This window comes from Rhinopithecus bieti, unplaced genomic scaffold, assembly GCF_001698545.2.
Source record: "Rhinopithecus bieti isolate Rb0 unplaced genomic scaffold, ASM169854v2 scaffold_5626, whole genome shotgun sequence".
In the NCBI taxonomy this organism is placed as follows: Eukaryota; Metazoa; Chordata; class Mammalia; order Primates; family Cercopithecidae; genus Rhinopithecus; species Rhinopithecus bieti.
The window spans coordinates 493,892-504,137 of NW_016805666.1; the positions used below are offsets into that span (position 1 = coordinate 493,892).

The 10,246-nt window shown below is 48.0% G+C and overlaps 1 protein-coding gene and 1 pseudogene across 4 annotated transcripts in view; one reads left to right on the forward strand and one right to left on the reverse strand.

Moving 5' to 3' along the window:
* Positions 1-1,205: 1,205 nt before the first annotated feature.
* Positions 1,206-1,683, reverse strand: LOC108530450 (60S ribosomal protein L29 pseudogene; annotated as a pseudogene).
* A 7,700-nt stretch (positions 1,684-9,383) lies between these two features.
* Positions 9,384-10,246, forward strand: part of ST6GAL1 (ST6 beta-galactoside alpha-2,6-sialyltransferase 1) — a 149,069-nt gene continuing 148,206 nt past the window's right edge. For 3 of the 4 annotated variants that reach the window (XM_017873398.1, XM_017873399.1, XM_017873400.1), the window contains exon 1: positions 9,385-9,927. The gene's annotated coding sequence lies outside the window, so the exon portion shown is untranslated. Of the gene's footprint in view, positions 9,928-10,246 lie in introns of all 4 variants that reach the window. The other variant, XM_017873404.1, reaches the window with a different exon arrangement.

The following is a 10,246-nucleotide window of genomic DNA, read 5'->3' on the forward strand; positions in this document are numbered from 1 at the left end:
TGGCCCTTTATTAGCCTTTACAACAGAGTCAGAAGATTTGGGCTCTAGTCCAGCTGGTGCCACTTATTAGCTGGTGATCTTTGGCAAGTTATTACGCTTTCTAGAACTCAGTTGATTTATCAGTAAAATAAGAATCAATTGAAAAATGTATGGGAATGCATCTTGCAAGTCCTCTAAATGTGTAATGCATATTAAAGTGAGTAGATGAATCAAGCAGGCACACTGTACCTCTTTTACCTTAACCCAACCACCGGAGAAGTCCCAGATTCTGCAATAAAATACTTCTTCAATAGTCCACTCTGAATGGATTTAAGACCTTTGCATGTATTCTGGGGAAGAAATGAGTTTCCTAATAACGATCCTTCCTGTAAGTTTGAGAAAGGCCTCACAGAGGAATTTGGTTTGTAGAATTACAGCCCAGCTGGTGGGTTGGGACCCCAAGCAGATTAAATCCAACCCTTTGAATAGAATCATATATATGGTTAATACACGTGCCTGTGCTTACGTTCCCCCAGACAGTCATGAACACACACAAATCTTCCACCTCAGTGGGCCTGAGCTGGAGTCCCTGCTTCTTAGATGAAGTTCTGGGGCCTTCACGTCATGGCCTTGTCTGAGCCTGTCTGGTTAGAGAAGTGCAGGCTCTTATTATAGACTGCCTGCTTGCTAATTGAACTGGACAGTTGAGTGCTTTATGATATCACCAAGTAAGACTGTAATGGAAAAGGCTGCACTGTTCAGGGACTATTTCCTGCACTGAACCATTTCAGTGCTTCCCAAATGCACATGTTATTGTCCGAACACTTAGACCTTAGCAGAGCTGGTTATAGGTGAATCCAAATCACCACATCCTCCATCAGCTCCTGCCAGGAGGATGCTGAGGCTGTATGCTCAGGGATTTTTTTTTCCTCTTTTTTCTTTTCCTTCAAGAAACAGAATCAATACCCATGTGCACTCAGATTTCTAATAGGGAGCTGCCAAAGGTGTTACCTTGAGCCCTGTACAAAGAGGGACCAGAAAATTAATATAGTTTCATAGGGAGGCATTTAAACTTTAGGAAATAACTTTTCTTTTTTTCCTGCCTCAGGTTTATTTGTACAAACAGCACAGGAGGACCCCAGCCCCATGCAGATGGCAGCTGGCGGGCAGTGCGAGGGAGGGGGTGGTTGCACCAGTCCTGTCCTCACGTTGGCAGACAGAGATACCTACTCTGAAGCCTCTGTAGGGGCGTGGGCACCTTTGGGAGCCTGAGCTGGAACTGAAGCTGGAGCTGCAGGCTGGACCTTGGTTTGGTCCTTGGCCTTGGCCTTTGGCCGGCACAGCCTGAGCCCCTTGGCAATGCAGGCACGAGCATGCTTCCCAAGCTTGGGGTGGGCAATGTAGGCAAGTCCATCGAGCTTGCGGCTGAAGTCGTACATCAGTGTGTACTTTGGGATCTTGGGCTTAGCTTCCTTGGGCTTTACAATGCCTTGATAGCCTCAGCACGTGCACTCATGGCCTTGGCACTGTGGCTCGCATCTTCTTCAGGCCCTTCTTGTGCTTCTTCGCAAAGCGCATGTTCCTCAGGAACTTGGGGTCCAGCCCCTTAAGAGATTCGTATCTTTGTGATCGGGGTTTCTTGATACCATTTCTGTGCCTTTTTCAGGACTGGTTGTGTGTGGTGTGGTTCTTGGACCTGGTCATGTCTGCACTTTAAGCCGCGGCTCCTGAAGCACCTACAATTAGAAGAGCAGGAAATATCTTAATGATAAGAAATGTGGCTTTTTCCAAAGGTTATTGCCCAGCTATTTGTGCTCAATTAACTACCGGTGATGATAATCATTGAGAATGTGGCTGAGGCTGCAGCCATGCAGCAGCTGTCTAAAGCCCACAGTCCCTTGGCAAAGGGCAGCACCGCAGAGAGGGCTTCCTCGGTGGTGGAGCACGAACATGTTCGGGCATGGTTGGTGGCTTTTATCCCTTTGGAGGAATTTCTTTGTGAGAAGCTAGAAAGAGCCTTAGAGGTAACCCAGTTGACTTGTCTGTAAATCCTGCAGCTCATCAGCATTGCCCGGGAAATTTGTTAACAATTATAGATACCCAGCATCTGACCCCAGAACCGTTAAATCTTGGGGAGGAGAATGAGGATTTATACTATAAACAGTTTCAGCAGGTGGCTCCAAAGTTCAGCCAGGCTTGAAAACAACTTTTGCCCAACTGCCCTTGTTTCATAAAGTAGTAAACTGAGAGCAAGAAAGGGCAAGTGCCTTGGCTGAGGTCTGCAGGCTGGGTTGTGAGGGTTTAATGTGGAATGCCGGCCTGTTGACTCCTAAACTGGTGTGTTGTGTGTTATGTGGCCTCTCTCACCAAATATTGGCTCTCCTTGGGGAGAGATGTAGAAAACACATGTGAATAAAACACAGTCAGTGATGGGCTAATCCTTTGAATTGAATGTTCAAGTCACCACAACTCAGCGCTGGTCGTTACTTGCTGTAATTAGTCAAATAGTTTGGTTAACAATTCAGCATCACTGGCTGGGTGCCGTGGCTCATGCCTGTAATCCAGCACTTTGGGAGGCTGAGGTGGGTGGATCACCTGAGGTCAGGAGTTCAAGACCAGCCTGGTCAACGTGGTGAAACCCCATCTCTACTAAAATACAAAAATAGCTAGGTGTGGTGGCAGGTGCCTGTAATCCCAGCTACTTGAGAGGCTGAGGCAAGAGAATTGCTTGAACCTTGGAGGTGGACGTTGCAGTGAGCCAGGATTGCACCACTGCACTCCAGCCTTAGTGACAGAGTGAGACTCTGTCTGAAAAAAAAAAAAAAAAAAAATTCAGCTTCACTAGCTGGGTGCCATGGCCCATGCCTGTAATCCCAGCACTTTGGGAGGGTGAAGTGGGCAAATGACTTGAGATCAGAAATTCGAGACCAGCCTGGGCAACATGGTGAAACCCCATCTCTACAAAAAACACAAAAAATTAGCTCGTCATGATACAGGCATCCGCCACCATGCCCGGCTAATTTTTCTGTATTTTTAGTAGAGACAAGGTTTCACTATGTTGGCCAGGCTGGTCTCGAACTCTTGACCTCATGATCTGCCTGCCTCTGCCTCCCAAAGTGCTGGGATTACAGGCGTGACCAGAAACAACCTTAATGTCCAGCTGCAGGATAATGGTTGAATAATTTATGATGCATTCACATATTGTTAATAGCTACTGCTTATTCTGTGCTTACTGTGCCAGGTATTGCTTTAAGCACTTTTGTTGTTATTAATTCATTTGTTATTTATTTATTTATTTTGAGACAGAGTCTCACTCTGTTGCCCAGGCTGGAATGCAATGGCGCGATCTCAGCTCACTGCAACCTCCACCTCCTGGGTTCAAGCGATTCTCCCTGCCTCAGCCTCCTGGGTAGCTGGGATTATGGGTGCCCACCACCACGCCTGGCTAATTTTTGTATTTTTTGGTAGAGACGGGGTTTCACCATGTTGGCCAGGCTGGTCTTGAACTCCTGACCTCAGTTGATCTGTCTCAGCCTCCAAAAGTGGTGGGATTACAGGTGTGAACCACAGCACCCAGTCCATTTATTAATTAAAATAACTTTATGGGGCAGATACTATTATCCTCACTTTACAGTTAAGGAAACATAGCCAGAGAAGTTAAGTAATCTGTCCAAAGTCATGAAGCTAGGAGGTAGAAGAGTCAGGATTCAAACCTGACTTGAGAGTCCTCTCAACCACTAAACTGTCTCTTGCATAGCCAACGATTAGTACAATAAACCACGAATAATTTGCTGAAGAATGGCTTGCTTTGTGTGTAATAAGGGCTAAACTGAATGACTACATTTATTGTTAAATACACATAGGAAATGCTTATGACATATTTAAATGGGGGAGAAAAGCAGGATATCACTGTATGTACATTATAATTTTAACTATAGAAAGTTGTGGAAAAATGCCCAGGAAATAACTGGAAGAAAACAGGCCAAATGGTTAATTCTGTTTGTGGTTGATGGGCTGACAATTTTTCCCTCTTGCTTCTTTAACTTTGTCTGACTTTTCTGAATTTTCTAAAGCAAATGTTACCTGTAACATCAGAAAAAACACTATTAAAAACTGATTTCTAAAAACATGAGACTTTACAGACGCAGGATTGGGACAGATCACCAACAGGCAGCAAATACTGATCCTTTTCTACCCAAAGAAATTAACTGCAAAGAAGTTTCATTGACCCATGTAACCTCTTGCACAAAACACTGACTATTCCTGCAAGTTATTCTAACTGTCATCCTTAGATCATTAATACATAGGAGGCAATTTCTACTTTGGTTCTGATACAAGTCTCCCAAGAGAAGCCAATTTCCTGAATCTTTTTGAGAGAATTTATTACAAGCATCTTTGCTTCCTCAGAGTCCCCGAGCTCTTGTATTCCCTGCCATTATCAGTGTGTCTGGTCTCCTGGGCATAGCTTATGAGTAGATGTTCAACACATGAAAATTATTTTTATGAACCGAGATATTTTGCTAAAACATATGTGATTTGGGAACAGAGTCTTGGTTTCTCCTTGTGTCTTCCCAAGGACCTAGGATGGGGTTGGACATGAGATAGTTGGATGAAGGGCAGCCTAACTACTCATGTGCCCACATGATATGTATATGTCTATTTCTCTGACCTATCCTGATCTCATCATGCCCATGTTCTACTCTGAGGTTTCTGGAGGCAGCAAGTCACTTCTTGCTGTACTCGGGGCTGTGGGGCCAGCCATCCTCCCAGTCTTGTGGCTGTGATCCTTTCGTGAGACCTATTCCTAGTTTCCAGCCCCTGCATTCTAACGCTCTTCTTCTCTGCCCCCACTCTGCTTTATCAGCCCATCTGTGCAGGTCTGCCTCACAGCAATCAGCGGGAGCCAGCCCTGTGTGCTTAAATTAGAGATGCTGTTATTCTCTCTCTCTTTCTCTCTCTTTTAATAAAGCAAAGGAATTCATTTCTTACAGTTTTGGAGGCTGAGAAGTCCAAGGTCAATGGACTGTATCTGGTGAGAGCTTTCATGCAGGTGGGGAGTCTGCAGAGTTCCATAGTGGCACAGGGCATCACATGGCAAGGGGGCTGAGCATTCTGCTATTTTCTTTCTACTTTTAAACTTGAGTTCTACAGACTTAGTAGACTAGCTGTGTATATATATATAGTCATTATCCATAAGGCTGGAAGCATTGAAAGCCAACATGCTGGGCACAGGCAAACCACAGTTCTTTTAGGCCCCTGAACCTATCCTCATATTAAACAACACGTACTGAAGAGGAGACGTGACATGAAGAGGAGAGCTGTGAGGTTTATTTAAGGAACTTGATGAACATCTGTAGTGGGTGGGGAAGAAATATTTGGGAGGACATTTTCAATTGCTTACTGTCTTTTTTTCCCCCCATGAAACATCACCTCCAATTCAAAAGTGTTATGAACGTATTATTTGCAGGTGGATTGTTGTAAATGAAAATTATGTGTAAGGCATTATGTGTATTAATCCTTAAGCTGTCTGAAATGATGACTGCACAATGTATTCCCTAAAAATATTATATATTGGCTAAGGTTGAGGTCAAGGGTTGGGGAGGAATGGGGATGCGTTAGTCTGTTTGGGCTGCTATAACAAAAACACCATAAATCGAACGGCTTGTAAACAACAGGAGTTTATTGCTTATGGTTCTGGAGGCTGGTAAGTGCCATCATTTTAATGATGGCAGACTTGGTGTTTAGAGAAGGCTCAGTCTCCTGGTCATAAGTGGTACCTTCTAGCTGCATCCTCACATATTGGAAGGGGCTAGCTAGCTCTCTGGAGTCTCTTTTATTTTATATATATATATATATATTTATTTTTGAGACAGAGTCTTGCTCTGCTTGCCCAGGCTGGAGTGCAGTGGCGTGATCTTGGCTCACTGCAACCTCTGCCTTTCGGGTTCAAGAAATTCTCCTGCCTCAGCCTCCTGAGTATCTGGGACTACAGGCGAGTGCCATCACGCCCAGCTAAGTTTTTGTATTTTTAGTAGAGATGAAGTTTTGCCATGTTGACCAGGCTAGTCTTGAATTCCTGACCTCAGGTGATCCGCCCTTTTCAATCCCCCAAAATGCTGAGATGACAGGTGTGAGCCACCATCCCTGGCCTGGGTCTCTTTTACAAGGGTGCTAGTTCCACTCATGAGGGCTCTGTCCTCACAACCTAATCACCTCCCCCAAACGCCCCACCTCCTACTACCATCATCTTGGGGGTTAGGAATTCATTGTACGAATTTTGGGGGATACAACATTCAGACCATAGCAGGAAGGTGTGGGTGGAGGGCCCAGAACTGAGATACTGTCCAGAGGGAAAGTGGGTATCTGTACTCCTCAAAAAAACCAAAACCAACCAGGCAAGGCAGGGACCCCAGAGACAATGGGAGGAGAAGCTTCACACATATAGACTGGGGAGGACAGGATCATCTCCAAAGTAATGCCCCAGCCTCTGCCTCTCACTTATAGGTCAGAGAGTCCCCATTGATGAGAGAGAACCTCAGTGGAGGCTGCTCCACAATGGTTCCCATCCTGGAATTTTACCAGGCGCACCCCTGCTTGCCCACTCATCTGTCTCAGAGGTCCAGGAAATTTTCGCACCTGTCATATCATCTGTGCTTATCTCAGTGTTGAAATAACCTTTTCCCTTGTTTTCTCCTTAATTTGGTTTTCCAGTTCTGTGGAAAAGAGAACTGTGGAATGGGGACTGGACAACCTTTGAAAGAGCCTCTCCTGCTTTTGTTCTTAGTTTTTTCTGTTTTTTGAGACGGAGTCTCGCTCTGTTGCCCAGGCTGGAGTGCAATGGTGCGATCTTGGCTCACTGCAAGCTCTGTCTCCCGGGTTCATGCCATTCTCCTGCCTCAGCCTCCCCAGCAGCTGGGACTACAGGCGCCTGCCACCATGCCTGGCTAATTTTTTGTGTGTTTTTAGCAGAGACACGGTTTCACTGTGCTAGCCAGGATGGTCTGGATCTCCTGACCTCATGATCTGCCCGCCTTGGCCTCCCAAAATGCCGGAATTACAGACGTGAGCTACCACGCCTGGCTGTTCTTAGTTCTTTTTTTTTTTTTGAGACGGAGTCTCGCTCTGTCGCCCAGGCTGGAGTGCAGTGGCTGGATCTCAGCTCACTGCAAGCTCCGCCTCCCGGGTTCACGCCGTTCTCCTGCCTCAGACTCCCGAGTAGCTGGGACTACAGGCGCCTGCCACCTCGCCCGGCTAGTTTTTTGTATTTTTTAGTAGAGACGGGGTTTCACCGGGTTACCCAGGATGGTCTCGATCTCCTGACCTCGTGATCCGCCCGTCTCAGCCTCCCAAAGTGCTGGGATTACAGGCTTGAGCCACCGCGCCCGGCCTGTTCTTAGTTCTTAAGTAGTGTTGACACATGGATGATGATGAAGGAGATGATTAAGGCTTTCAAAGAATGTAGAAGAATGTGTCAAATTCTCTCTTCACTTCCTAGATGACTTCAGTTTCCTAATCCATAAAATAGGACAAAGACCACTACTTATCTGATGAAAAGGAGAGACAGTGTAATAAGCAAGGTGCTTTGAATACTGTTTTACTCCATTTTCACACTACTGAGAAAATTACAAATTACCCGAGATTGGGTAATTTATAAACAAAAGAAGTTTAATTGACTCACAGTTCCGCATGGCTGGGGAGGCCTCAGGAAACTTATAATCATGGTGGAAGTTGGAGGGAAGCAGGGCACATCTTACATGGTGGCAGGTGAGAGAGAGGATACAGGGGAGATGCCAGACACTTATCAAACAACCAGATCCCGTGAGAACTCCCTATCACAAGAACATCATGGAGTAACCGCCCCCATGATCCAATCACCTCCCATGAGGTCCCTCCCCTGACACATGTGGATTGCAATTCAAGATGAGATTTTTGGGTGGCGACACAGAGCCAAACCATATCAGATCTCCAAATGGTAGCTATTATTTAGATGTCCTTTTCTTCTGTCTTGACACAGTCACTGACACAGTTCAGGCTCTTATTATATCTCCACTGATGTCAGCTTCCAATCTGGTCTCTTGCATTCTCTGCTTCTGCCATCTATTTTCCAGTGTGGTGCCAGAGGAATCCTTGAAAAATACAAAGATGCATGTCATGCTACTGCACAGAATCTTTTAATAGCCTCCTTTCCCCACCCCCCGCTTTTTAGAATAGGGCCTAAAATCTTCAATGTAGCATCTTTCCAGAAATAGTCTTCTGAACTTGTCTGCTTATATTCATTCACTCATACATACATTTTACTGTTAGGAGCACCTTCTATATGCCGAACACTAAGCTAAGTGTTTCACATAGGTCATTTCACATAATCCTGAAAACAATGCTTTCCTTAATATCTCCATTTTGCAGAAGAGGAAAGGGAGGCTCACAGGATGTGGAACTCACCCAAGAAGACACAGCTAGTTGGTTATAAAGATTTGAATTCACTCTGGCTGGCACTCCCTTCAATTGGAGCTCTTTGTACTGAGCAAAAATGTCTCAGGGGCAGTAGGAAAGGGAATGACAGCATCAGCAGAAGGGAGCCAGGATCAGGACAGGGAGGAAGCAGTGTTTGGAAGAAGGGTGCTGGGGTGCGGATGTAACTTTCCTTTCCAAGGTTGGTGATGGGGAGTAGGCACCTCATTTGGAGACAGAACTTTGGGCCTGGGCTTCAGGCACTTTAAGTGTGCACTGGACTTTGTGTTCCCAGAGGACCCCCAAACATTTCAGTACCTCCTTCCTTTCCCCCTTCCCACCCAGCACAAAGCCTGGTGCCTAGCGTGCACTCAGTAGACAACTGGGATATGACTATTGCCTCTGGTAGTCACATCCTCTCTTTCGGCTATGGAAGGCTGGAGTCGAGGCCTTAAAGGCCCCTCCCGCCCTCCTGTTGGGCAGTTTTTCTGTCTTAGGGAAATCGCCTTGGGGCTATCGGGGATGGTCAGTACGCAGCTTGGTTAATCCTCTTTCCTTCCCCAGCAGCCCCACCGTCTTCCGAGTGAAAAGAAAGAACCACGCTCCCTTCACCATCCAGGCTGAGGCTTCGGTCTTTCAGCTTCCAGCTTGGGGTGGAAGCCTCTGGGTGCAGGGCGCTCCTCTCCCTCTGTATTTGCCATTTGAGAGCACCTAGTACGAGCCATGCCCCAGTGTTGGGAGGTTAATACCAAACGCAGTGAAAGATTTTGTTCTTTCCTATTCTAGATAAGAGGAATACGAGTCTTCAGAGAGGTTAAGTGACTTCCTCAGGGTCTCGCAGTCAGCCGGTAACAGAGACCGGGTGTAAGGTGCCCGCATATTAGGACCAAAAGCCTGTTAAATTCAGCCCTCGCGGCCAAGCGGGGAAGAGGCATTTAGGGGTCTTTGCGCAGCCGCTAGCCCCTCCTACTTGGTCCTCGATCCACCCTCCTTGAGGTCAGGCAGGATTGTGGTATCACCCGGTGCCTTCATCAGGAATCTTTAACCCCAAGCCCGCTCGCTAGCGACCTCCAGGCCGGTTTGGGGCGCGGTGTGGCCAGTGGCGAGAGGTGGAGTGGGGGCGGAGACCGACCCAGTCTTCGCAACTCTATTTGCATACGGAGGCGACTCGCTTCCTTCCCGCCCCTCCGCCGCGCTCTTCCTGCCTTCTCCCGTCCCTTCCAGTCTGTGTCTTCTGTCCCCCGTTCCTCCCCAGCGGACCCCTCCTTCGAGACTCCCTCGTGGGATTCCCAGCTCCCGGGCGCTCCTGCCCTTGCCGAGCGCGGTTTCTGGAGTCACCTGGGGGAGGGGAGTCCTGGGCAGGGTCGGGCTGGGGAAGACGCCTGGGGCACTGCCCGGCGCTAACAAAGGGAGCCGGTACCGACCGGCGTGGGCGCAGAGCGGGCGGCCGCCACTGAGCGGGCTGAGCAACCGCAGCCTCCGCGGCCGAGAGTGCAGCGAGTGAGTAGGGGGTGCGGTTGGCGGCGGCGCGGCCCGGGCTCTCCCGGGAGGAGTGTGATGCAAAGGGGCGCGGGAGGATAGCGGAGCCGCGGGGTCCGTGGCGCGCCTAGGGCGCAGGGAATCTCTCTCCAGCGCCGCCTCAGTTGCTTTGGCTCCGGGGCTGGCTGCCTTTGGCTGGGGGTGTGTGTATATTTGTCCGGGTCAAAGGGCCACCCAGGCTTCTCTGTGGCTCCGCGAGCCTGCGGATCCACAACAAACCCACGTGCGCGCAGCCCCGGGGAACACCGATTTCTCCACGGCACCGTCAGTGTTTGGCGGG